Here is a 23298-nt window from a genome sequence, read left to right on the forward strand (position 1 = left end):
GACAAGCTCAGCATGAGCCGGCGATGTGCACTGGCAGCCCAGAAAGCCAACTCATGTGCCGGCTCATGTTGAGCTTCTCACCCACCAGCACTCCCAAGTCCTTCTCCTCAGGGCTGCTTTCAATCCATTCTCCGCCCAGCCTGTACTTGTGCTTGGGATTGCCCCAACCCACGTGCAGGGCCTTGCACTTGGCCTTGTTGAACTTCATGAGGTTCTCACAGGCCCACCTTAATTACTCACCAGCCATTTAGGAGACACTGATACTGCAGTCCAAGGCCAACTATCTAAATCTAAGGGTCCTCCACATACCCAACAAATAGTGAGGTTGAAGGTATTGGCCATTTGCTAGCCTAAAACAATGAACTTGTTTTGCCAAATCAAACCAAAGAGAGGGGCACTAAAGTTTCCCCAGATGCCGAAGTAGATAACGGTTGACCAAAACAGTGTTCACGGTGATATACCAGGCATCCTACAAATATAAAGAGAGCAATTGCTGACAAAGTCAGGCAGACAGCAATTTCATGGCTTCCTTCAGATAAGCTTCAGAGTAAGAACTCCCCTGGTTCTTCACTTCTCCTTTCTCATTCAGGCTAATCACAATGGCCTTTGAGAATTTTAAATATTCTGGGAGTGTTGTAGCCAATATGGTGTTAATGCTCTGCCTCCCGAAGGTGTTTCAGGTTTTGTTTAGGGTTAAACAACTATTTAAAAATGTCACAGAGAGATCCACTCTAAGGCCATACAGTTATGAGTGGCAGGTGTGTGGGAGAGCATGGGTAAACATCTAAGACGGTTGGCACCTCCAGCGTTTTGGAACTTCACCTCTGAACAAGTGCAGAATCCTGAAAAACTGATAGAATGTTTGGAAATAGTGTGCTGTCGCCCTGGCAATCCCTGGGAGCCCCAGATCAGTGCAATGTGCTGGGGCCTCGCCCACACCTATGGATCTGCCTTGTCTAACACTGCTCAGCACCCCCAAGGGGAAGAGGAGGTCCCTGGGTCTCATGACAAAATGACAGACACTGCAGTGGAACCAGAGAACCCACCTATTGCTGTATCAGTCGCCCTTGTACAGAAGAAGTTGTGCACAAAGAAATCAGTTCACTTAGTGAAGGATGAAGATGAGCCAGGACCATGATGAGAGCAGGAGGAGGATGAGGCAGAGCCTGCACATGAGACAGTGATCATCCGATCGCTATGCCAGGGTGAACTGTGAGATAAGTGAAAGGATTTCAGCTGCCTTCAAAACGAAAACATTGTCATCTGGCTGCTCCAATGCTGGGATAACAGGGCCAATGATCTGGAATTAGAGGGTCAGGAAGCTAGGCAGCTGGGACCCTTGTCCGGGGAAGGGGGCATTAACAAGACAATTGGAAGAAAACCACCAACCCTCAGCCTCTGGAGGCGACTTCTGTCAAGTGTGAAGAAAAGGCACCCCTTCAAGAATGATATTACACGTCACACAGGCAACTGGACCACCATGGAAAGCCCCTGAGTATCCAGTACCTGAGGGAGTTAGCCGTGTTGGAGGTGATTTACAACCTCCTGAATAACAAGCAGTTATCCACAGATCCAGATAAAGTCCTATGCAATCAGCCCATATAGCGGAAATTCCTACGGAGTGCACCAGCATCTAATGCCCTCTCATTGGCAGTAATGTCCTGGAGAGAAGGTGAGGAACAAGCAGTGCAGAATGTGGCAGCCCAACTCTGGCAACACTGGTGCAGGTCTGCGTTGCAGCTATGGAGAAACTATCCCAAGAGTTCCACCAGTTCAAAGAGGACATGTCCCACTCTTCATCTGTACAGACCCGTATCTCGGCTACTAGAAGAAAGAGTTGCCCTGATCGAGAGAGAGCAGAGAGTGCATGCACTGCAGGGTAATCTGTGACTTTTCCTGGGTGACCACGGAGAGGACATGAGGAAATGGGATGCAAAACTTACCTCGACCCTAAGGGCACAGGTACAGGTGTTGAAAGGAAAGACAATCACTAAAGGGGATTCTTCCAGTAGAAATGCCACTCTGGTCTCCAGCAGGCAGCTCCCCAGACAGTATAGAAGGGCTGACTCCACGTCTGATCCTCTTGAAGAGACTTCTATTTCATTTTTACCAAAGGTGAGCAAATACTTTGACCAGGACTAGAGGGGCCCTGTCTCCAGCCAGGAGGAGAGGGATAACAGAGCTTATTGGACTGTATGGATTCGATGGCCTGGCACATCAGACCCACAGAAATATAGGGCTCTAGGGGACATCGGTGCTCAGTGCAACTACTTAATGTCCTCAAGTTGTAAAGGGACAGAACCTATCTGTATTTCTGGAGTTACAGGGGGATCCCAACAGCCAACTGTAGTGAAAGCTGAAGTGAATCTGGGAGTGAACTGGGAATGAGTGGCAAAAGCACCTCATTGTGACTGGCCCAGAGGTCCCGTGAATCCTGGCCATAGACTACCTCAGAAGAGGGTAATTCAAAGACTCCCAAGGGTACCAGTGAGCATTTGGTGTAGCTGCTGTGGAGACGGGAAAAACTAAACAGTTGTCTATCTTGCCTTGTCTCTCGGAGGACCCTTCTGTTGTGGGATTGCTGAGGGTTGAAGAACATCAGGTGCCAATTGCTACTATGACAGTGCACCAGTGGCAATACCGCACTCCAGGATATGGAGAAGGCTGAGGTAGTCAATGACTTCCTTGCCTCAGTCTTCACTGGCAAGAGCTCTGGCCGCACAGCCCAAATCACAGAAGGCAAAGGCAGGGACTGGGAGGATGAAAAACTGCCCAATGTAGGAGAAGATCAGGTTTGAGACCATCTAAGGAACCTGAAGGTGCAGAAGTCCATGGGACCTGATGAGATGCATTCACAGGTCCTGAGGGAACTGGTGGATAATAAGGCCCACAAACCTGCTGTTTCAACAAGATGCATGGAGCACCAGCTGAGAAAAACCTCTGCTTTAACTACACCTAGCTCTGCTGTTTACATAAGGAGATCAGCTCCTAAATGACCACTAATCCTGAAAACACAGATCTTCCCTAGGGCAATGCAGGGCCGTTACCAGAGCACAGGGACATCTGGTCATTCAGTTTAAACTGGTGGGCAAGAAGGACAGATGACCAGAAACAGAAAAATAAGAGAGAAGTTTGAGGAGCAGAGGAAGAAAGGTGCAGAGAAAAAGCTGGAGAGGTGAAGAAATCAAGAGAATCGAGGAGCCCTGCAGAGAGATAGAAGAAAAGTGTAGGGAATTGGACAAAGGGGGAGAGGAAGAAGGAAGGAGGGATAAGGACAGGGACAAGGAGTGGGCCATCCTGATGGAGGTTGGAATGCATTTACAGGTGTGCAGTCAGGCTACTGAATGTAGTGCTTGAAAGCAGTTTGAATGAGGGGTTTTAACAGTGTAAGCTGAAATAATTAAGTATAATTTTTGTGTAGTGTCCTAGCTCCCCCATATTTAGTGGTCTATACGTAACAGTGCCTGTTTAACATTTTAGGAAAAAACTATGGAGGGAAATCCTGTCATGGGGAGCCAGTGAGGCCGTGTGTACCAAAACATTTTAGGAAATGGGTTTGGTGAGTGTAGGAGTTGAAACAGAAATAGGGTCTAGACAATGCTGCCTATTGCTCTCAGAAACAAGAAGGACTGCCGAGGTCTTATTGCTGCACTCTAGCTCGTAGGGTTTAGTAAAAGAGAGAATACCCTCAAGGATCTCCATTGACTGCACTGGACTTTAGATGGAGTCCACCAGGCTGTAAGTGGAAGCTTCCTGTAGCCACATCTCAGAAAGTCTGCGGAGTTTAGAACCTGTCTCACCGCACCTGTCTGCAGCATAGGACACCTATAGAAATACCCACAGCAAAACTGCACTTTGGCACATCACAAGGGTCGAAGTCTTTTGCAGGAGGTAACAAATGTTTACACTCCATTTGTGAAATGTTTGGAGTTTAGAGTTTAGAATCTGTTTTTAATGTCTTACTCTACTGGCTTAGAATTACGAAATTTATGTGGGGCCTTGGAGCAGAGGAAAGATTTCTCTCTTCAGAAACAGACGAAGCGTATGTTGACTGTGGAACCATTATTGAGAAAGCCCTTGTGTTTTCCAAAGGACATCCTCCACCTAAATTCTCATTGTATTTCTTGGAAAGCTGATGCAAAAATCTTGAGATCATTTTAGAAAGTTCAAGATTACAAGTGGTGTATCTACTGCCTCATCTTTTAAACTGTTCAAGCTTTTCTCCAAAATTACAGATGCAGGATGCGGATGCAAAATAAAATGCAATCCAGCTCTTGACATCAAGGAACAGTTCCCAAATACTTTAAGAGTCATTACAGAACTAGGAGGTGACTGCTAATATAATTCTTTTTCCCATCTCTATACCAATAAGGAGCCCAGATGCAGAGGAATTCCTGGAAGTGTGTAGTCTAGACAAAGGAAGTGCTGTAGAAGGACTCATGCTTTTGTTGGCCACGGTCCTGGTTTGTCAGGCATGGGCCAGTGATGTTGTTACGGGCAGCTTGAATGTGGTTTTGAATAACATGGTCTTTCTCTGTGATAAAAGATCAAAATACAAAGATGCAATCAAAATAATTTTGAACTAAATGTTTACTAAATTATAAAACAGATATAAACTATTTCTTGTCAGGGTTCAAGATGATCACTAATCCATTGTTCTGGGTCATGAATAGGAAGAGAGAGTTGGTTCACTCTGGAGCCGGTGCATATTGAAGCATGAATGCCTACACAGAATAGACGAAAAACACTGGTAAGTAAAAAATGACATTTAAACCACATACAATAGGTCTTGTGTTTTCCTCTGAAAAGTTGCACATTATCCTATGAAACTCAACTGTCTTATCCAGGGAAAAGAACAGTTGTTCTAAGAGCATGCCTGGAAAGAGCTTCCAGGACCCAAAACATGAGTACAAATCAAGCACTTTGAAGAAACACAAAAGGGAAAGTAAAGTTTTGTGAGCTGGTCCTAAGAGTGCTTGAGCATAAGCAGAATTCAACTCTTCTGTGCAATCCCTTCAAACACGAGTCTGAAATTGCTGTACTGGAATACGGTTTCCCTATGCTGTGGGGTTTTAGTCTGCTAAATCCTCTTTTTCAAGAGAATTAGAACTTGCGTATGTTCTATACAATCATAGACTACTTTAGGTTAAAAGGCAACTTTACAGGTCTTCTAGTCCACCTCCCTGCAAGCAGCAGGGACATCTTCCACTAGATCGGGTTGCTCAGAGCCCCCTCCAACCTGACCTTGAGTATTTACAAGGATCTAAGCAACCTGTTCCTAGTGTTTTACCACCCTCACTGTAAAAAATTTCTTCCTTATATCTAGTTTGATCCTACCCTTTTTTTAGTTTATGACCATTACCTCTTGTCCTATCACTGCAGGCCCTATTAAAAAGTCTATTCTCGTCTTTTTTACAAGCCTCCTTTAAGTATTGACAGGCTGCAGTAAGGTCTCCCTGGAGAGCAGCTTGACAACTACAACAGCTGAATCCCTCAGGACTCTGAGGTGCATCTTGTCTGGTCCCATAGACTTATGTATGTTCAGGTGGTCTTGAACCTGATCTTCTGTTACGGTGAGAGGGACTTCCCTGATTTCTTACACACAGGGATTGAGAGCTTTTGTGCTTTATGGAAAATGTAAATCTTTAAAGATTTGACAGCTCTGTTCTGCTCACTTGTCCAGAGGGCAGTTTCCCTATTGACCTTGAACAGCTGGAACTTGGCTTTCCTAAAATTCAGGGTCCTGACTTTGCTCTTCACCTGACCCATATCCCTCAGGACTGCGAACTCCACTGCGTGATCACTGTAGCCCAAGCTACCTCCAATCTTTGATTAGCTCACTTGCATTGATGACCATCAAGTCCAGTATTGCATTCCCTCTGGTAGGGGCTCTCTATTACCTGGCCTAAAGTTTTATCCTTGATGCACTCCAGGAGTCTCCTGGATTGCCTACAGCTCCCCATACTACTTTTCCAGCAGATGTTGGGGTGATTGAAGTCCCCCAGCAGGACAAGAGCCTGCGAGCGCAATGTCTTCTGTAGCTGGAGTACAAAGGCTTCATCAGTAGGCTCTCCTCGATCGGGCAGCCTGTGGTTGACACCAACCACAAGATTCTAGGATGGTAACTGTATTTTCAAGCAGGTTATCCTTCTACAAGTTTTGATTGCATGGCTGCTGAAGGTGCTCAATGATTTTTTCAATGCTAAATATGCTGTTGCATTTATTACAAACAAAGCTCTCCTTTCACAATTCTCAACAATCCTGTCCTGAGCAGGAAGCATGAATTGAATAATACGTGTACACACACCCTCCAGTGGCTGTTTTACTGCAGAACAGCGTTTGTGGTTTTTTTATACAGGATAGTTTTGTGTTTCTATCCACATTCCTGTTATCTCTGATGAGTTTCCGGACATTACAGTGTCTCGTTCTTTCAGCGTTACTCTGTCCAGTTACCAGGATGCTACCACACCAGTAATATTCAGGCCCCTCAGGGCTGTGATGAGTGGCCTGGCAGACACACATGGCTCCATAAAGAAACAAAAAATTTTTTGTGTGAGCAGGGTAGAAACTGGCAATACACAGCACCCAACCTCAGTGCAGTGTTCCCAGTTGACGAAACTCCTCTCAGGCAGACTGCAATAACTGGCAGAAAAAGCTTTATCATCTTCCCTTTCACAAAAAAAAAACTTTAAACTTCCCTTTTGAATAAAAGCTTATCTGCTAATCAGTTCGACCCTGATTCACCTGTTCAGTAAGGGAGTGCAGCACTTTACCTTTTAGCCATCAGACTGGGCAATGGTAACTCTCACTGGGAGCGTGAATGAGATTCTGGTTTTATTCCTGCAGAACATACTGTGACATTGATTGCAAAACCCCTACAGTACTACTAATAAAGAGGTTTTTAATCCTCATAAATCAAACAGGGTCGTTATTTGATATATAAGGGCAATTCAAGGAAGATAGTAACAAAAAAAGAAACACAGCTGTGTTTGATCATGCATTTAAAGAATTTCAGAAAGGATTGATAATTATCCTGGCATTATAATAGCTTGATTTCTGCCGACTTTGCATCTCTTTACATTATTTTTGCATCAATGGTTTCTGAGGTATTATTTCTAGGTTAGTTTTTCACAAGATTTCATAGTCTCATATTTCATGACAAGTCCACGCAAGCCTCAATGAGGTCGCATTTCCCAAGGGGAGGCTTGTTAGAAGAGGGTTTACGTGGTACTAGCTTAACTAGCGTATTCCCTTTATCTGCATCTTGCAGGGACCTCTGGAACAGGAACATCTGGAGTCTGACACACACAAGCCTCACTCTTCCCAATTCATGAGAATGATGTGTGCCAGAATTAACGCCTTGATGATGGATCTTCTCAAAAGAAGAGAGGATTTATACTGGCTACGATGGCAGATCAACAAAGGCAGTAAACCAGCAAGAGCAGAGCTTGGATACAACACGAGGTCAGTGTCTTGCAACACTGGATTGTGACAGTTAGATAAAAAGAGGGAATGGGTGTGTATGCATGTGCGTGAAGGTGCGTACACTCATGGAATGGAATCAAAATGAAAACTGTGTTAGGCCTGGGAAAAAAGAACCCACAGTGGTTGTTTTGGGTGTTGTTTTTTTTTTATTTTCCATTGTCCTGTAGAGAACTCCAGCTTTGTAGAGATAGTATATACCTATTTCATGCAGGGATAAATAATGTCGTTCACTTTATCTTACCCAAGTCAGAATTACAGACTAACACAGCTGGACATTTATTTGTGTGCAATCGGAGAAGAAACAGACTGCAATATCAACGTTCTGAGAAGTCTGGAGGAAAGCAGTAGAGACTCAGATGGTGGGACGGACAGTTTTATACAGTTTTTCACTTTAAAGTTCTTGTTTGATCTTTGGTAAAGCTAAAAGTTCTCAAGGCCTCAGCTACTGTTCTTTAGTACTCAGAGCTCTCCAATCACTCTGAAATATTTTTGTCCTCTTATTTAGAGTTGATCCTTGTTCCTTGCCCTGTATTACATCCATTGGTAATGGTTGATCTAGAAAATTGATAAATGAAGTAAGGCTTTCCCTGACAATTCTGCAAATATGACTCCTGAGAAATCTTGCTCATTAGAAGCCAATCCTAGTGGTTAACCATTTTGGGAACCTACTGTGTGAAGTGACAAAGAAACATAGAGTAGGTCTGGCCCTACAAAGCAGTGATAGGTTTCTTTAGCTTAACATTAGCACATCCCTTTCCTATGAGACAGACACTATCTGCCTCAGAACAACTAGCATGGTGACTCTCCTTGTGGATTTCTCTAAGCAGAATTGTAGCTCAACTCAAACTGGTAAACACAGTTAATGAATAACTGAGACTCTGAGAAAGATGATATAATCTGGAATGGCTGTTGTGTTTGTTAGTAACGTGGAACCTATCAAGCCCAGTGACTTGTGTTTCTGAGCATTTAGAAAGCTCAAGTACCAATAGTTTCCTTGTGGAGTAGAATCCAAGAAGAGCATCAGATCTATTCAACAGTAATTGAACAGTTTTCAGTGAGTACGGTCTCTCTGAAGTTTTCAGAATAGGACAGAGAATGTTGGTGTTTGGGAGAAGCTCAGCTAACCTTGGTGGTGAAAAGAATAGAAAGGAATACCTCGGCCATATTTTGAGAATATTAGTTTCAGGTTCCTCGAAAGCATCACATATTGGCAAGGCAATCTCAAGGCAGAAGAAAGAAAAGTCAGTAGCATAAGAGTTGAATTGGATTAGTATTTACTGTCAGTTTTTCTCTTGTTGTACCTCACTGGTGAGGGCAGAGTTGGGTTTTTTGATGGCACATGAGATCCTAACTTTTCTTTGGAAGTTGAAGCAAATTTTGCCCAGCTAACAATTAAGTCTAAAACGAAGCTCTGTAGGCATAAAACCCAGGGGTGGTGTTAGAAACTGTCGCACAAGAAAATCTTCCAAATGTGTTATGATGTTTTCTTGCTCACTAAAGCTTACTGTGCTAACTGGATGATATTCTTATTAGATTTAAGCATTTACATTTTATTTGTACTTTCTGACCATTGGCATTGGGGATAGGGATTAGTCCTGAAGTAGGCTGGGCATCCTAGTTTGTTCAAGCACTGAATTTGGGAGTTTGAAAGTCCCTGGATTATGACGAATCATCTCTAGGATGAGGTATTTTTCCTAGGATGTGCCATTCGAGTGCACTGCACTGCTTCAGACAACCTTAAATGAAGATACAATTAGTACAGTAAGGTTTGCTGATGCCGATGATAAGGTCTGATGAACAAGTCTTACTAGTTGCGCTCATTGTCTTCTGACTTGCTTCTTCAATCTTTGGGATGCTGGCGTTGAATTTAAAGTTTTATTTGTAGCAAAACGTAGCCTGTATATAGAAAATGCCAAGATTTTTCCTCTGTTGGCTGTAATTTTCTCTCCTTTTTTTACTTTTTCTTTCCTTCCTGTTCCTTTTTTTTGCTTTTCCTTTCTTGCTGGCATATAAAATTCCTCCAGTGACTTAACAAAGGGATGTTATCCTACCAGGGCAACTGAACACCCCTGCCAGGACACTACTGACTGGCATGCTGTAAGTGAGTCAACCTTCTAAGCTCCAGGCAGATGTTTTCAAAATCAATTTTGAAATTTGTTTTCAAAAATGAGGCTGAGTGTTAGTAGAAAAGTAGTAGCAGGTACGATTTAATATCCCAGACCTTCATCTCAGCTGAGAATCAGTGGCTGCAGTAATGAAATTGCAAATGGAGATTTGTGATGATTTATTGGTTGAAGAAGAGGAAGTGAAATAAAGGAAAGCTTGGCAGGAAATCCTTTAATAGGTCTGAAATGGGTGCAGTTAGAAGCGTATTTTCATCGTCTGGCAGAAAATTAAAAAGGCTTCCCCAACAGGCATTCAGCCAGGCTTTACTCTTTACTGAAAAGTTCTATCAGGAAGCACTGTGCCACCTGATTTCAGTGCAGTTGTGGGGTTTTTTTCAGTTTCCATCCCTTACTGCATCTGTGCACTCTCAGCATGAGGAGTTCAATTCACAGTGGGCACAAACCCTCAGTGTATTTCCAGCATATCAGAAAGTGTGGCACAGATTAATAAGGTAAATGGCGAGCTTGTTTAAAAAAAAGATTTCTGCCCAATTCGCCTTGCACTAGCAGGAAGTGCAGTTGTGCTGCGTTCCTAGTCCTACCTTTCCAAGCTGCCACCTGTGTTTCTTTTATGATTTCCCCAAGAGTGCCTTCAGACTAGGATCTTTTATAAATTTGTATTTTTTCCCTTTTCCTCACTTTATCAGCCATGCAATCTGGCAAAGCTACTCTTGTCAGAATACCAGTTAAACCTGCTGCGCTTTCTACTAGAGCACAGACATGAGAGGGGTTGTGCAGTAGAGCTGCTTCCTGGGAACAGCACTTGATAGCCCGTCGAAGGGAGGGCTTTCCTAACCTGCGAGCTGCCAGGGCAGCAGAGCCACTCACCTGTGACTTTGGGGGGACAGCAGGGTGGTCAGGACTCGGGGCCACGCAGTCCTGCTTTTAGCAGAGCTTCTCCCTGCCAAGGCCAGAAACCAGGATGGGCAGAATGTACATGTCTTGGTCTTTCTTTTGGACCATCTTCTTATGGTGACAGAACGTCTGTTTCCTCAGTGGGGGACTTGGCCAGCTCAGCAGAGAGCGGCTTGGAGCCTGAACTTGGCGAGAGGGAGGCTGGGGCAGCAGCACTGGCAGGCTGCATTGCTGGAGAAAGAAGGCAAGGAACAATCTCATCTTCTTTCCACAGACTGCCACTGTTTCCACTCTGGAACAAAGAACAGGGATCACTGAAAACTGGTCCTTTTGGAGCAGTGTAGCTCCACGTCCCTTTCTTTTTCTCCATTCTGTTGAAGTCCTGAAGAAATGCTGACGGTGACCTGCTGCCTCCCTTCCCTCAGGAACTAAGATCTGCAGGAGACTATTCCCTTCCTTACTGTGGCAGGGGTAAATGCAGAAATGACAAGCAGGATTATGAGCCCTGCCTATACAAAAGAACAGTAATGAAGAAATGAAGAAAGGTATGGGAAAGGTCTGAAGGCAAAAACTCTTTTCCCCATCTTCCTAGTTCCACCACGATGTTCTTGTCTCTCTCCACCCAGCATTCAGTGTCTCTCGTGTTTTGTGAGGCTGTTACAAATGTGGTGTTTGTTTTGCTTTGTTCTCACAATGTTTCCAGCATCCACTGCTCCACAACAGATGCAGTATCTCCCTCAGAAGAGCCCTCCCGACTTGCTGTGAAATTTCGCTCCATTCTGGTGAATGGAACATGACATCAAGAATTTTAGGTTCCTTTTGTAGTCAGTCACATCAATACTCAGATAGGCAAATATGCTGTAGAGACAACCTTTTCTAATGCCAGATATGAAAAATCATGGCAGCTTGTGGTGCTATGACTTTTCCAATCACACTATATTGACAACATTGAAGCTTCGGTTTCCTGATTGCCATGTTGCCACAGCACCTGCATCCTGTGAAGAAGTTTTGCTATATACTAACAGCATCTTACCCACCTCAATAACTGTGATAAAATTTCTTCTTGAAATATTTTCGAAGTCAGCTGTGGCTATTTTACCAGTAGAAAAGCAAAGAAGGAGAGAGATCACGGCAAAAATGTAACTGAGTTGTTGAATTCTAATGCCTTTGCTGTCAGTTCTGTACTCAGAATTACAAATTTGCTCCTATTTTTAAATTACATTGATTTATTAGTTGTTTCAAGGACAGTGAGAATATTTTCTGGACATAGGCTTTTCTATAAGCATGTTCATCTAAAGAAAAGTGCTTAAAAATCTTTGTAAATATCATGTTTTTAATAGTATTTACATCTTTAATAATATGTCCAAACCCAAAACACTAACATTCACGGTACTGATATATTTGATTTGTATTTCTTAAAGATTCATGATGTATGAAAATATCCAAATTCTCTACAGCTTTCCTAACAATCCAAACAAAGCTAGAGTCTGTCTGGCATCTCAGAGTTGAACATTTAAATTGGACATTTAACATTAGGTGATATCTTTTCACCTTAATCTGGATGTTTCTCGGATCCTTTCTGTAGCATAGGTAATATCCCCTGTCATCTCAGGGAGGGGTGTGAAGCTGTATTTTCTTCATGTAGACAAATGTTTCATAACCTGAAAATAAGGAATGATGGAAAATTTCAGAAGGACATTTTTATTTTCCAGATCAAAATGGGGGTAATGTTCAGTAAATAAGGTTTTTCACCATACATTGAACAATGAAGATTAAAACTATTAGCGAGAAGCTTGTTCCATAAGCATTGTCCATTCATTCTGAGTACTGGATGAAATGGGGCCCTGGGGTTAAACGTACGTGTGCAATGACGTAATTCAAGATTGCTTCCTTCGTAGCCAAAAAAGGGCCCAATTTAGATGACACAATAAACCTTCGTTTCCGGTATTTTCTAAGTTTCAAATACTTGACTTTGTAAACATAAGGTTGTTTTCTTCCTCAAATGCAGTTTTTAATAGGTAAATTCCTGGATTTACAAAATAGCACAGTGTCTCTTTGCCCTCTCCCTTCCCAAATCCCATCATGTGAGTATTGTCATCAACGAGCACCAGTAGAAAGTTCATCCCTTGAGCTTAGTCCTTTATGCTAGTTGTATGTTGCATTCCCTAAGTAGCCAGAGAATAGAGGAGGGAAAAATCTTTGTCTTAGCAGTGAATGGTGAGTAATTTTTGCCTTCAAGAAAGAAATGAAGGTACAGACCAGTGAGGAGGGGGATTTGTGAGACCTGAGGATGTTTTATCTTTCCCTAACTGAAAAATTGGTACCAATAGCTAGCTTTCATTTGATCACACATTTCGCTCCGAATTGAGTTGGCTGCAGCTGCTGTGGAACACTGCTCTTGGTCTCTGATGTGGAATGCTACGCTCTAAGTGTCTTCCCTGTCACTTGGCATTAAGTTGTCCTTTCTGCCCACTTCCAACCTTTCCAAGTGTGTATCAGTCAGCTGTACTAAATGATCTGGTTCTTCCTCTGTCTAGATTTTGAGGACAGTGCTTAGTTTGTGTCTGATTTGCAGTTGTTTATGCTCCTCAGCAGAAGTGACTTTCCAGTCATAGCTTCAGATGATCTGAAACCTCTCTGGAGAGGAATGCTACATACCATGGCCAACATAAGCTTTTGGCCTCCTCTCAGTATCTTTCTACACCCAAAAAAGGGCATGATCCTCAGTCTACAAGCGTAAAGAACCACCACCCCCAAACCCAATCCAAACACTACTAGATGAGGGGGTTGGAGAGAAACGAGTTGTAAGGATGTTCTGGCTTAGAATGAAAGACCGAGTCTTCAAATTCCTGCAGGGATTCTCTGTAGTGGTTCAGCACATGGTTCCACAGTCAGTTTCCCTCAGCATGAATTTTTCTGAGAATGTACTCACTTGGATTAACAGAGGAATACATTATCAGTGATTACATTCAAACAAGCACCTTATCACTTTATGATCTGAGGATTTTGGTATTAAGCCTTGGAGATTCCCTTGTACACTAAGACAGTGAAATCCCATCACTCCAATGAAACAGAAAGTTTGAGGAAGGAATGTGTAACTCGTTCTTTTGTTCTTGGTCACCAGCAGTTCCTGTTTCAGCAAAAATGGCATGAAGAGCTGAATTGCATGGATGAGAACCAACTCCCTGGAGAGGCTGTGTGTTTCCTTTTCCCGAGATGCGTGCCAGCTCCGGCTGTTTTCGGTGGAGACGCTGCTGGTCTCCCCTCTGCCAGGCCTGCTGCCCTCGGAGGGAGCACAGAGAGGAAAACTGCTTTCTTGAGGGTGGGTTAGTGCCTGCCCAGCTGCTGCAATGAAGGGCTCCAGGCCCGAGTCTTTTTCCTCGAGCTTTTACCGAAGATAACATGTTACGGGTAGCAAACATAGGATATTTCTGAACTTTCCTCTGCATGCCCTTGTCCTTCCCTACTTTACTTCTCAAGCTAAAGTTAACAGGAAAAAAGCAGCACAAGAAGATCCTTCCTCCAAGGAATGGCTGGAAGTCTGCTCCTTGACTGTGACTGGTTTTGCTCTGACTTCTCAGGGACAGGAGTGGAATAAAATTACACATCCTAAGGAAACCTCACAGCTTTCCTATTCACTCGACTCGTGCACTAAAGCTTTGGCACGCTGGGCATGTGGTCAAAACTTGTCTTGAGGATTTGGACATCTGTTGGTGTTTGCTGCACTAGCTTCCCAAGACCAGGAGAAGGAAAACATGACTAGCTTTATTGATGGAATGAGTGGATGCAAATAATAACGTGTATAAATGAGTAGGCTCTCATTGGAGACAAGACATGACGGCATTTTCACTTTTCTCCCTCTCCAGGAAACAGTAACTGCTGTAGTCATCAGCTCTACATTTCCAGCACGAGGTTCCATACAAAACTGTTTCTTTTCACTGCAGTCTGACAGGGCTTTAAAAATAAAACTTGATTTGCATTTTGTTGGGAGAAATCAATATCAAGAAATGTGGCTCCACATTAACATCTGATCCAGGTGCAAGTCTCACTTTGCTGTGCTGAAGGTCTGTTCTGAAAGACTTGGTTACAGATTCGTGAGACCACGTGAAATGGCACATGTTTTGTAGTCAGGGTTCAGTTTTTAAAGAAAACAGAATTACAGCTTTCAAATAACTACCTGGAGACATCCAGCCCCTTTAAATACCGCACTTTTCCCAACAAAGACTCAAGATTGTTTCTCAGGTGCATCTTATGGCCATAATTCCTACTGCCTCAAAAACTGTGGCTTTTGAGCTCCTGCTTCACACGTAACTTTTTTCAGAGTGGGGACTGCTGCCAGTGCCCTGACTGCTGGGCTGGTGGGGTCATGCCTCATCCAGATGTTGCTTCTCTTCCCTGGGTGGTATCCTGACTAGCTCCCTTCTGGCCTCCATTATTGCACTGTGGGTTCTCCAGCTGCGTGGGAAAATCCACTCCCTAAGCACTGTCTGTAAAAGAAAATAGAAATCTCTTCCCAGACCCTCTTACTTCCTTCTCTCAACTAAGACTGCCCCTGTGATTTCAGGAGCAGCGCTTCTGCGAGGGCACAGTCATGCACCCAGGGATGCTCCCAGATTTCAGCAGTCCCACTGGCTGCTCTGCAGGATCAGCTAGAAGTAAAACACTAAGTATGTTTTGCAAATTAAAGAACCAGGAGGTATGCAATCCCTCGTTCCCTTGATTTCCTTTCTCTGCTTTTATTTGGTATTTAAAATTCAGAAGCCAACAAAATCGGTCACGATTCTATACGGAACTGGGAGGAGTGTCTGAGACACCAGGAGATGGCGCTGCCACCCAGAGGGACATGGACAGGCTGAAGAAGTGGGCTGATGGGGACGTCCTGAACTTCGAACAAGGGACATGCCGAGTCCTACCCCTGGGGAGGAACAGCCCAGGCACCAGGACACGCTGGAGGTGCCCAGCTGGAGGGTAGCTCTGCAGAGAAGGTCCTGGTGTAACCACATTGAAGCTGAGCCAGCAAAGGTGGCCAACGGTGTCCTGGGCTGCACGAGGAGGAGCGTTGCCAGCAGGTGGAGGGAGGAGATCCTTCTCCTCCGTTCAGCACTGAGGTGGCCAGCCCTGGAGTGCTGTGTCCAGTGCCGGGCTCCCCAGAGCAAGAGAGACAGGGACAGAGTGGGGAGAGTCCAGCAAAGGGCCACCCAGATGGGAAAGGGACTGGAGTGTGTCTCCAACGATGAGGAGCTGAGAGAGCTGGGACTGTTCAGCCTGGAGAAGAGAAGGCTCCAGAGATGTACATAGCTCTCTATAGCTGAGGGGAGGGGGAAAGAATCACAGAACAGTTCAGGTTGGAAGGGACCTTTGAGACCATCTAGTTCCAACCCCCCGGCCATGGGCAGGGACACCTTCCCCCAGACCATGTTGCCCAAAGCTTCATCCAACCTGGCCTTGAGCACTTCCAGGGATGGAAGGGGCATCCACAGCTTCTCTGGGCAACCTGTCGAGTGGCAGCAGCCCAGCGCGGGCAGCTGCCAGTGCAGGAGTCTTGGGGCCAGCCCCGCTGCCTCCCCCCTCTTCACTGCAGGTCCCACATGGCACAGGTTCTTTTGTCCCCTTCTTAAATCAGAGAAGGGCTGACTGGCTTGGCCCTATCCAGAGACCGGTCTGACAAGTTTTGGAGCCTCAGGAAGGTTCTTGCATCTCCTCACAGGGCTGTCACCGCAGCCCCTTCCCCGCTACCAAAACCCCACCACAGAAACCTGCACACCAGGTCTGAGGAAGAAACACGGCCACGCAGTAACCGAGAGCTGAGCCTGGCATCGCAAAAGACCCTTTGTGAGGATTAATTAGTCCTTTGCCAGCTGCCCCACTCAAGGCAGGGGTTGTAGATGGAAAGAAGGGGTCAACAGGGTGTAACGGGGACCTCAGCTTTGAGCCACAGGACGGTCGCACATAGAGGGTGCTGTGATTGTGAAATAACACCAGGGATGCCGAGAGGGGTCATGCCTGATTACGTCCATGCTGAGTTTCTTCCATGCTGCTTTGCTCATCCCTGTGGCGATGCACCCTTGGAAGGGAAAGGGGAAGGAGACACCAACCATCAGCAACAGGGACTGACTGAAGGGGACCTGAGCAAAGGCAGAGGTGTGAAGCACGCTGCCAGATGGGCTTTGCATCCCAGGGTCTGTCTCTGATGCTGGGGGAAGGTCCTTGGTGTGCCCTTGGATGCGTTGCTGAGAGCACCCAGAGACCCATGATGTCACTTGGTGGTGGGCGGCTATAAATTCTAGCGTCGCATAGTGCCAGTGGCACGCGAGACATCGAGTCCTGTGGGCAGCACCTGAGCCATCAAGTCCCGCCAGCGAAAGCTGAGCCTTGGAATCCTGCCAGCGGCACCCATTGAGTCCCGCCAGCGGCACCCATCGAGTTCTGCCAGCAACAGAGGAGATCTCCAGTCCCAGCAGCAGCTGACAAGACAGTGAGCCTCAGCAGCAGCAATGGAGGCGTACGGATGTGAGCGGGTGGCACAGGGAGTCGCCAGGAACCCCTGCCCCATCTGCTTGGTTCCCCTCAAAGACCCCGCTAGAGTGGAGCCGTGCTGGCACATGTTCTGCCAGGTGTGCATCCAGCAGTGGTATGCCATGGCCGTCACAGCCACCTGCCCTCTCTGTTGGTGGCACATCATGGGCATCCGCCGCCTGCAGCCGCAGGATGACTATGCTGGGGTGGCCTGTCCTCACTGGAGCCTCTTCCATCCCTACGTGGGGCTGGGGCAGCAGGGACAGGAACAGCAGCGGGGCCCCATCCTTCACGTACTGGGGCTGGGGCAGCAGGGACAGCAGCGGGGCCCCGGAGGGACCCGGCACCGCAGACTCTCTGCTGAGAACGTGCAGCGTACACCCCCCATGCCCCCCACGCCCCAACGGTGCGTCAGGAGCCGGTCCTATCACTGGGACAGCGACCGCTCCGTGCTGGTGACCACCAAAGATCTAACGTGGCTGTGGAGGGTCTGGGTGAAAGAGCCGGGCTCAGGGGACCACCTGCGCCGGCTCCCCGTGAGACGCTCACCAGCAGGGCAGGAAGGCCCCCGGGGCCCCTCTGAAATAAAAACTCCGGGGATGCCGTGCTTGGTTTCTTCCACCCTGGTTTGCTCATTGCTGCAAGACTGGGGGAAGTGGGAGGGGTATGACCCTGGGAACTTGGGGAGAGGGCGAGATATGTGTCAAGAACTGGTAAAGAAGGGAGCAATGTCAACGTTGGAACTGGAGGAAAGGGGTCATTACTGGTTTCTTCCGTGCCACTTTGCTCATCCCTGCAGGGATGCAGCTCCGGAAGGGGAAAGAGAAAGGGGAAGGGAGAGAGAGAGTGCCCTGGAAGCCTTCCAGCAGATCCCCAAAGAGACCAGTGTCTGCTCTGCTGAAGGCCAGGGCCAGGGAAGAGACTAAGGTGCAGGTTTGGGGGAGACCCTCCTTGTCCCACACACCCCCGTACTGCAGAGGGCTCTCCAGGCTGGGGGAGATGGTCCTGGCACAGTTGCCTGCCGAAGGGCAGCTGCCTGCACAACCCATGGGAGAAGTGGCCCCAGTTGGGATGTGCCTCGTGTTTAGAGAGTCTCTCCTTCAGTCTCCTTCAGGGAGACCTGGGGCCTTTCCCCACTCCCCTCCAGCTGGGGAGCACTCTGGGGCATTGTCGTGGGTTAGGTTGAACCCCACCCCCCACACAGCCGGTCACTCCCCCTCCCCCAGCCCCAGGAATGAAGGAGAGAATTAAAGGATAAACGGGAAACCCGTGGGCTGAGATAAGAACAATTTAATACAGATGATTTAATACACAGGGTAGGTGCTCACCACCCCTCGTATGTGAAGCCCGTCTCGTCCCGAAGCTGCAATCCCGGACGAACGCGAGGCCCCGAAATAGAGAGGGGGCCTAGAGAGAGAGAAAAAAGAAAGAAAAACAACAGAGCAACAGCGCAGCAAGCGCAAAAGCCCTTCTGTCCGTCTGTCCCTCGCTTTTATACTGGGCATGACGCTGCATGATATGGAATACTGATTGGCCAGTTTGGCCTCAATCTTAAGTTCCACCACAAATCACAAGGGGAATCGTGTCCCCCTTGTCCCAGCTATGCTCCCCCCTTATCCCGCCGTGCTTCTGCACTCCGGCACACTGAAAAGTCCTTGGAGTTTCATGTCCAACCACAAACATCAGCTTGCTATCAGCATTCTTCTCAGAGCGAGCCTCTGAGTAAAACCAAAACACGGAGCTCTGCTGGCTGTTAAAAACTCTGTCCCAGCTAAAACTAGGACAGGCATCCCCAAGAGCTGCACGGTGGCAGCGTGCCCTGAAGGGTGCCAGGCCTTCACTGTCACCCTGCTCCACCCCCTCTTGTGGACCAGCTGGCTGGAGTGCTCCCATCGCTGGGGCTGAGCTGCTGGCCACACCTGCCTGCTGCCTTGGCAGACCTTCCTTCCCAGTGAGCTGACCCAAACATTGATGTTAAGAATTTGGTATCCGCGTCTGCTCCAGCAAGGGCAGGTCCCTCCTGGGGCATGAGGTGAAGCTGCTCAGGGCAACCACGGCCTCTCAGTGCCTTCTGGGCCCCTGGGATGGATGCGAAGGCAAAAAAATCTCACAAAGATTGAAATCAAAAAACACTGGCAAGTGGCAGGTGGCTCTTTGGTACTTCCCAAAAGCTCCCTCTGAGCAGCATCCTCTCATCGGAGGTTCCAGGCCACACCAGGCATTGAGGTGGCCCTTTCGGTCCTTCCCAGCGCTCCAGGGAAGCAGGCAGCAGGATGTTTGCAAGCAACTTTCCAGTACCTGTAAGATCCAAACCTTGCAGGGCTTTGGCAAAATCCTCCCTTGGCCCAGTAGCTCTGGCCAAAGCTCACCATGCCAGCTCTGGCAAAGCTCTGGCCCTCAAACACCATGCCAGCAACGAGACAGAAGCGGGCTTGCATATGGCTCGTGTCACGGCTAGCAACACCTGTCTGCTTAACCTGAGACGCATGGCGCCTCCAGCACCGAGCCATGTTCCTGTGTTTCATACTACATCCCCATCAATATTGCAGGATGCCACGCTGCTGCTGACACAGCTTAACCCACTCTGTCGCTGCGGCTGTATCGCATGGTGGATCACAAGAGCCGCCCTGTGCCAGGCATCAGCCCACATCAGGGCTGGGGAGGCATTAAGAGGCTGAATCTGTAATGGATCCTCACCGGGTGATCGGTGTTTAAAGGCTTTGATCTGCTGCTTCTTGGTTCTACTCCAGCCCCTCGATGGAATTTCTCACATGTAAGCGAGCCCCACCAGTCCATCCTGGCCATATATAATGGATGGCGGCGGAGGAGCGCAAACGTGCCCGAATATTGCTAACAGATGTCTGTGGAGCAGTGCGGCAGGTCCCTCTGCTGAAGATCCTCCAGTGCCGGTACCTGCCCTCTGTGCCGCTCGTTGCAAAACCCTTCCTCAGTCCCCAAAACCTGGCTGGCCGTGTTCAGCCATTGTCCACTGGCCCGAGGAGCACAAGGCTTGGAGCCGAGCCACCGAGCTGCTATTTCCAGGACCGGTGCCGATGCCACCCACTGAGCCCCGGCACTGCCACTCGATGCTCCCGTCAAATATTAATGCGATGCTCACTGCGCTCTCCACCCTGCTCCAGCGCCGCAGCCGCGGCCCCCCCAGCCCTCCCTTCGCGCCGTGGTGCACATTGCCCCCTGCGCGGGGACTTGGGGTGCAGAGTCACACCCGCCTTTGGGTGTTACCCGGGCAGGGCAAGACCCAACCCCTTGCACTCGGCGGGGGTCTCCCGGGTGCCTCCTGTGCCCGCGGCCAGCTCAGCCACCCCCACCGCAGCAGGTAAGGCCTCGCTGGGGCTGAGACTGCAGTTACCTCCACTGCCCGGGGAAAGTCAGCCCATCGCCCACCGGGAAGTAGGGCGGGCCGACGGGGAGCATGGGGCACCCGGAGATGGAGGCGGCCCCGGGTTCGGTCCTTGGCTGCGGGGGGCATCGCAGGGACCCCCGGGGGGGAGAGGGGGCAGCGAGGGCTCTGCAGCTCCATCCCGTCTTCTGAAGGAAACGCCCGCCCGCGGGTCTTGGGAGAGGTTCCCCGCAAGCACCGGGGTGATGTGCTGGGCATCCTCGCGGGGCATCCCTCACCCGGTCACGCGTGGGGGGGCTCTGGGGGTGTTGGCGGCCCATCTCCCCTTGCCTGCCCTCCTCCAGGAGGAGGCCTGCGCCTCTCCCCCCGGCAGCCACCCGGCCCGGCGGGGAATGGAGCCCGGCAGGTCGGTGCCGGAGGAGCTGAAGCTCCGCAAGCCCTCGCAGCGGGCCAGGATCCTGGCGCCCTTCTTCGCCCACCCGGTAGGTCGCTGGCTCCGCCCGCGGCCCCCGGCTCGTCCCCTCGGCTGGCGCCCACCCCGAGCCTCCCGTGACTCTGCCCGCGCAGGGCGGGGCGGCCGAGCCGGCGGAGCCCCCCGGGACGAACCCCGCGGAGGCAGACGCGGACTCCCTGGTGCCCACGCACGACGAGCGCGGTCTCCTCATCCCCGAGTGGAAGCGGCAGGTGATGGTGCGGCGGCTGCGAGCCCGGCTGGCGGACGAGGAGGCGGCGGGCGGCCAGGTACGGGGCGTCCCGGAGCCGGGGGGGGCGCACGCCGCCCGGCCCCGGGGGACGCTGACGGCCCGTCTCTGCAGGACGCGGGCTCCTGGCGCTTCTCGCCCTCCCACCAGGCCTTACTGGGCCCCTTCGGGGAGCTGCTGACCGACGCAGACCTGCAGCAGCTGGAGCGGGCGGTGGAGAGCCTGCGGCTGCGGCGGCGGGGCGAGGCGTACCAGAGCGAGCTGCGGCGCCTGGCGCGGGAGCTGCGCGCCCTCCTGCCCGCCCCGCTGCTCAGCATCACCGTTCGCAGCCCCCCGCCCGCCCCCGGGCAGCCCCTGCCCCTCTGGTGCGGGCCGCCTGGCCGGTGCCGTCAGCAGCCTGGCCGCGCTGCTGGCCCACGCCGAGGGGGTGCGGGTCGCCTCCGCCGCCGCTCCCCCCGCCGCCGCCGCCGGGCAGCCCCGGGAGGCAGCGGGCAGCCTGGCGCAGCGGGAGATCCGGCAGTGCGGGGTCTGTGTCCGCAGCCTCCGCCGCGCCTTCGAGCCCGCGTGGGGGGGCGGCGGAGGGGAAGGCGGCCGCGGGGAGCGGTGCGGAGGCCGCCAGCGACTCGGGCATCAGCTGCGAGGAGGCGTTTTCCGACGGCGGCGGCTCCCCGGGGCCGGGGCCGGAGTGGGGCAGCCTGCGGAAGGAGCGGATCATGATGCTCTTCCTGAGCCACTGGCGACGGTCCGCCTACGGGCCGCCCCCGCCGGCCGCCGGGGACCCCCGGGAGACAGCGGGGATTGGGGCGGGGGGGGCGGCGCGCCTGGCGCGGCAGCGGGCGGCCATCCAGCGGCTTCTGGGCGGCTGGCGGGACGCCGCCTCCCGCCGCCCCCCGCCGCCGCCGCCCCCCGCCGCCGGCCGCCCCCCGCTCTCCCCGGAGCAGTTCGTGGCGAAGGCCGAGGGTGGACCGGCCGACTACGAGAGCCTGTCGCTGGAGCTCTTCATGCTGGGCTATTTTCGCATCCTGGAGCAGGAGCTGCCCCCCGAGGAGCGCCGCGGCCGCCACCTCCTCTGCTTCGAGGTCTTCGAGCAGCTGGGCCGGCACGGCTGGCGGGCGGTGCGCTCCTTCCACCGCGCCGTCACCGACGAGATCGCCGCCGGCCGGCGGGGCTGGCGGGACAGCTTCGACGACATCAAGGCGAGGTATTTCGGGTCCCCCCAGAGCTCGGCCCGGCGGCTGGGGGTGGCCGGGGAAGAGGGAGAGGAGATCTGCCGCTACATCGACCGCAGCTTCGCCTTCTGGAAAGAGAAGGAAGCCGAGATCTTCAGCTTGGAGGAGTGATGCCCGCTGGCGGGGAGGGCGGAGCGCCGCGTGAAGCCGCGGGCTGCAATAAACGTCTTTTCAGTTCTGTCCGAGCTCAGCGAGGCTTTCCGCAGCGATGGAGAAAGCTTTTGGGCGCAGGGGACCGCCCCGACACCTCCCCCTCACCCCCCCTCGGGATCGGTGTCTCGGCCCCCGGCTCCCCGCGGCGAGGCGGATGCCGCCGTTTATTTGTGACCGTCGAGGAGTAAGATAACGGCCTATATTTAACAGTCGGCATCGGCAGCCACAGCCGTGGGGGTGAAGGGGGGAGGGAGGGACATGGCAGAGACCCCCCTCCCCAGCGACCGATGGGGCGGAGAGGAGGGGGACACGCTGGGGGGGGCCTTTTCCCCCAGGTGCCCGGCTGGCCGCGGAGGAGCTTTCTCCAAAAAGCAGCAAAGCCGGGGGGCGACGGGGATGAGCAGCAGCTGGCAGCTCTGCCCCTACGGTGCCTTTAAGAGCAAGGAGCGGTGTCCCGACACCGCCTAAAAATAGCTTGTGTCCCCCCCCCCGCCACCCCCCGGCCCGGCTGGATCCCGTGTCGCGCCGGAGTGTTCCTCCCCAGTGCCGGGACCGCGGCCGCTTCCCTCCCGGCGGGCCGGCCGGCGGGCTGCGCAGCCCAGGTGAGAGGGATTGGGGGGGGGGGCGAGCAGGAGAGGCGCCCAGTGCAGCCCCAAAACTACCCAGTTCATCACGAAAAATCGGTGGCAGTCCCGGCAGGGCAGCTCGGAGAGTGGGAAGGAGAAATCGCGGCCACCCGTGGAAGGGGGGGGTGGGGGGCTCCAGGAAGCACTTGTGCCCCTGCGGGTGCCTGTAAATCAGGCGCTGGGAAGGCACCGTTGTGCCATGGGCGG

This window comes from Tauraco erythrolophus, chromosome 11 (genome assembly GCF_009769465.1).
Source record: "Tauraco erythrolophus isolate bTauEry1 chromosome 11, bTauEry1.pri, whole genome shotgun sequence".
In the NCBI taxonomy this organism is placed as follows: domain Eukaryota; kingdom Metazoa; phylum Chordata; class Aves; order Musophagiformes; family Musophagidae; genus Tauraco; species Tauraco erythrolophus.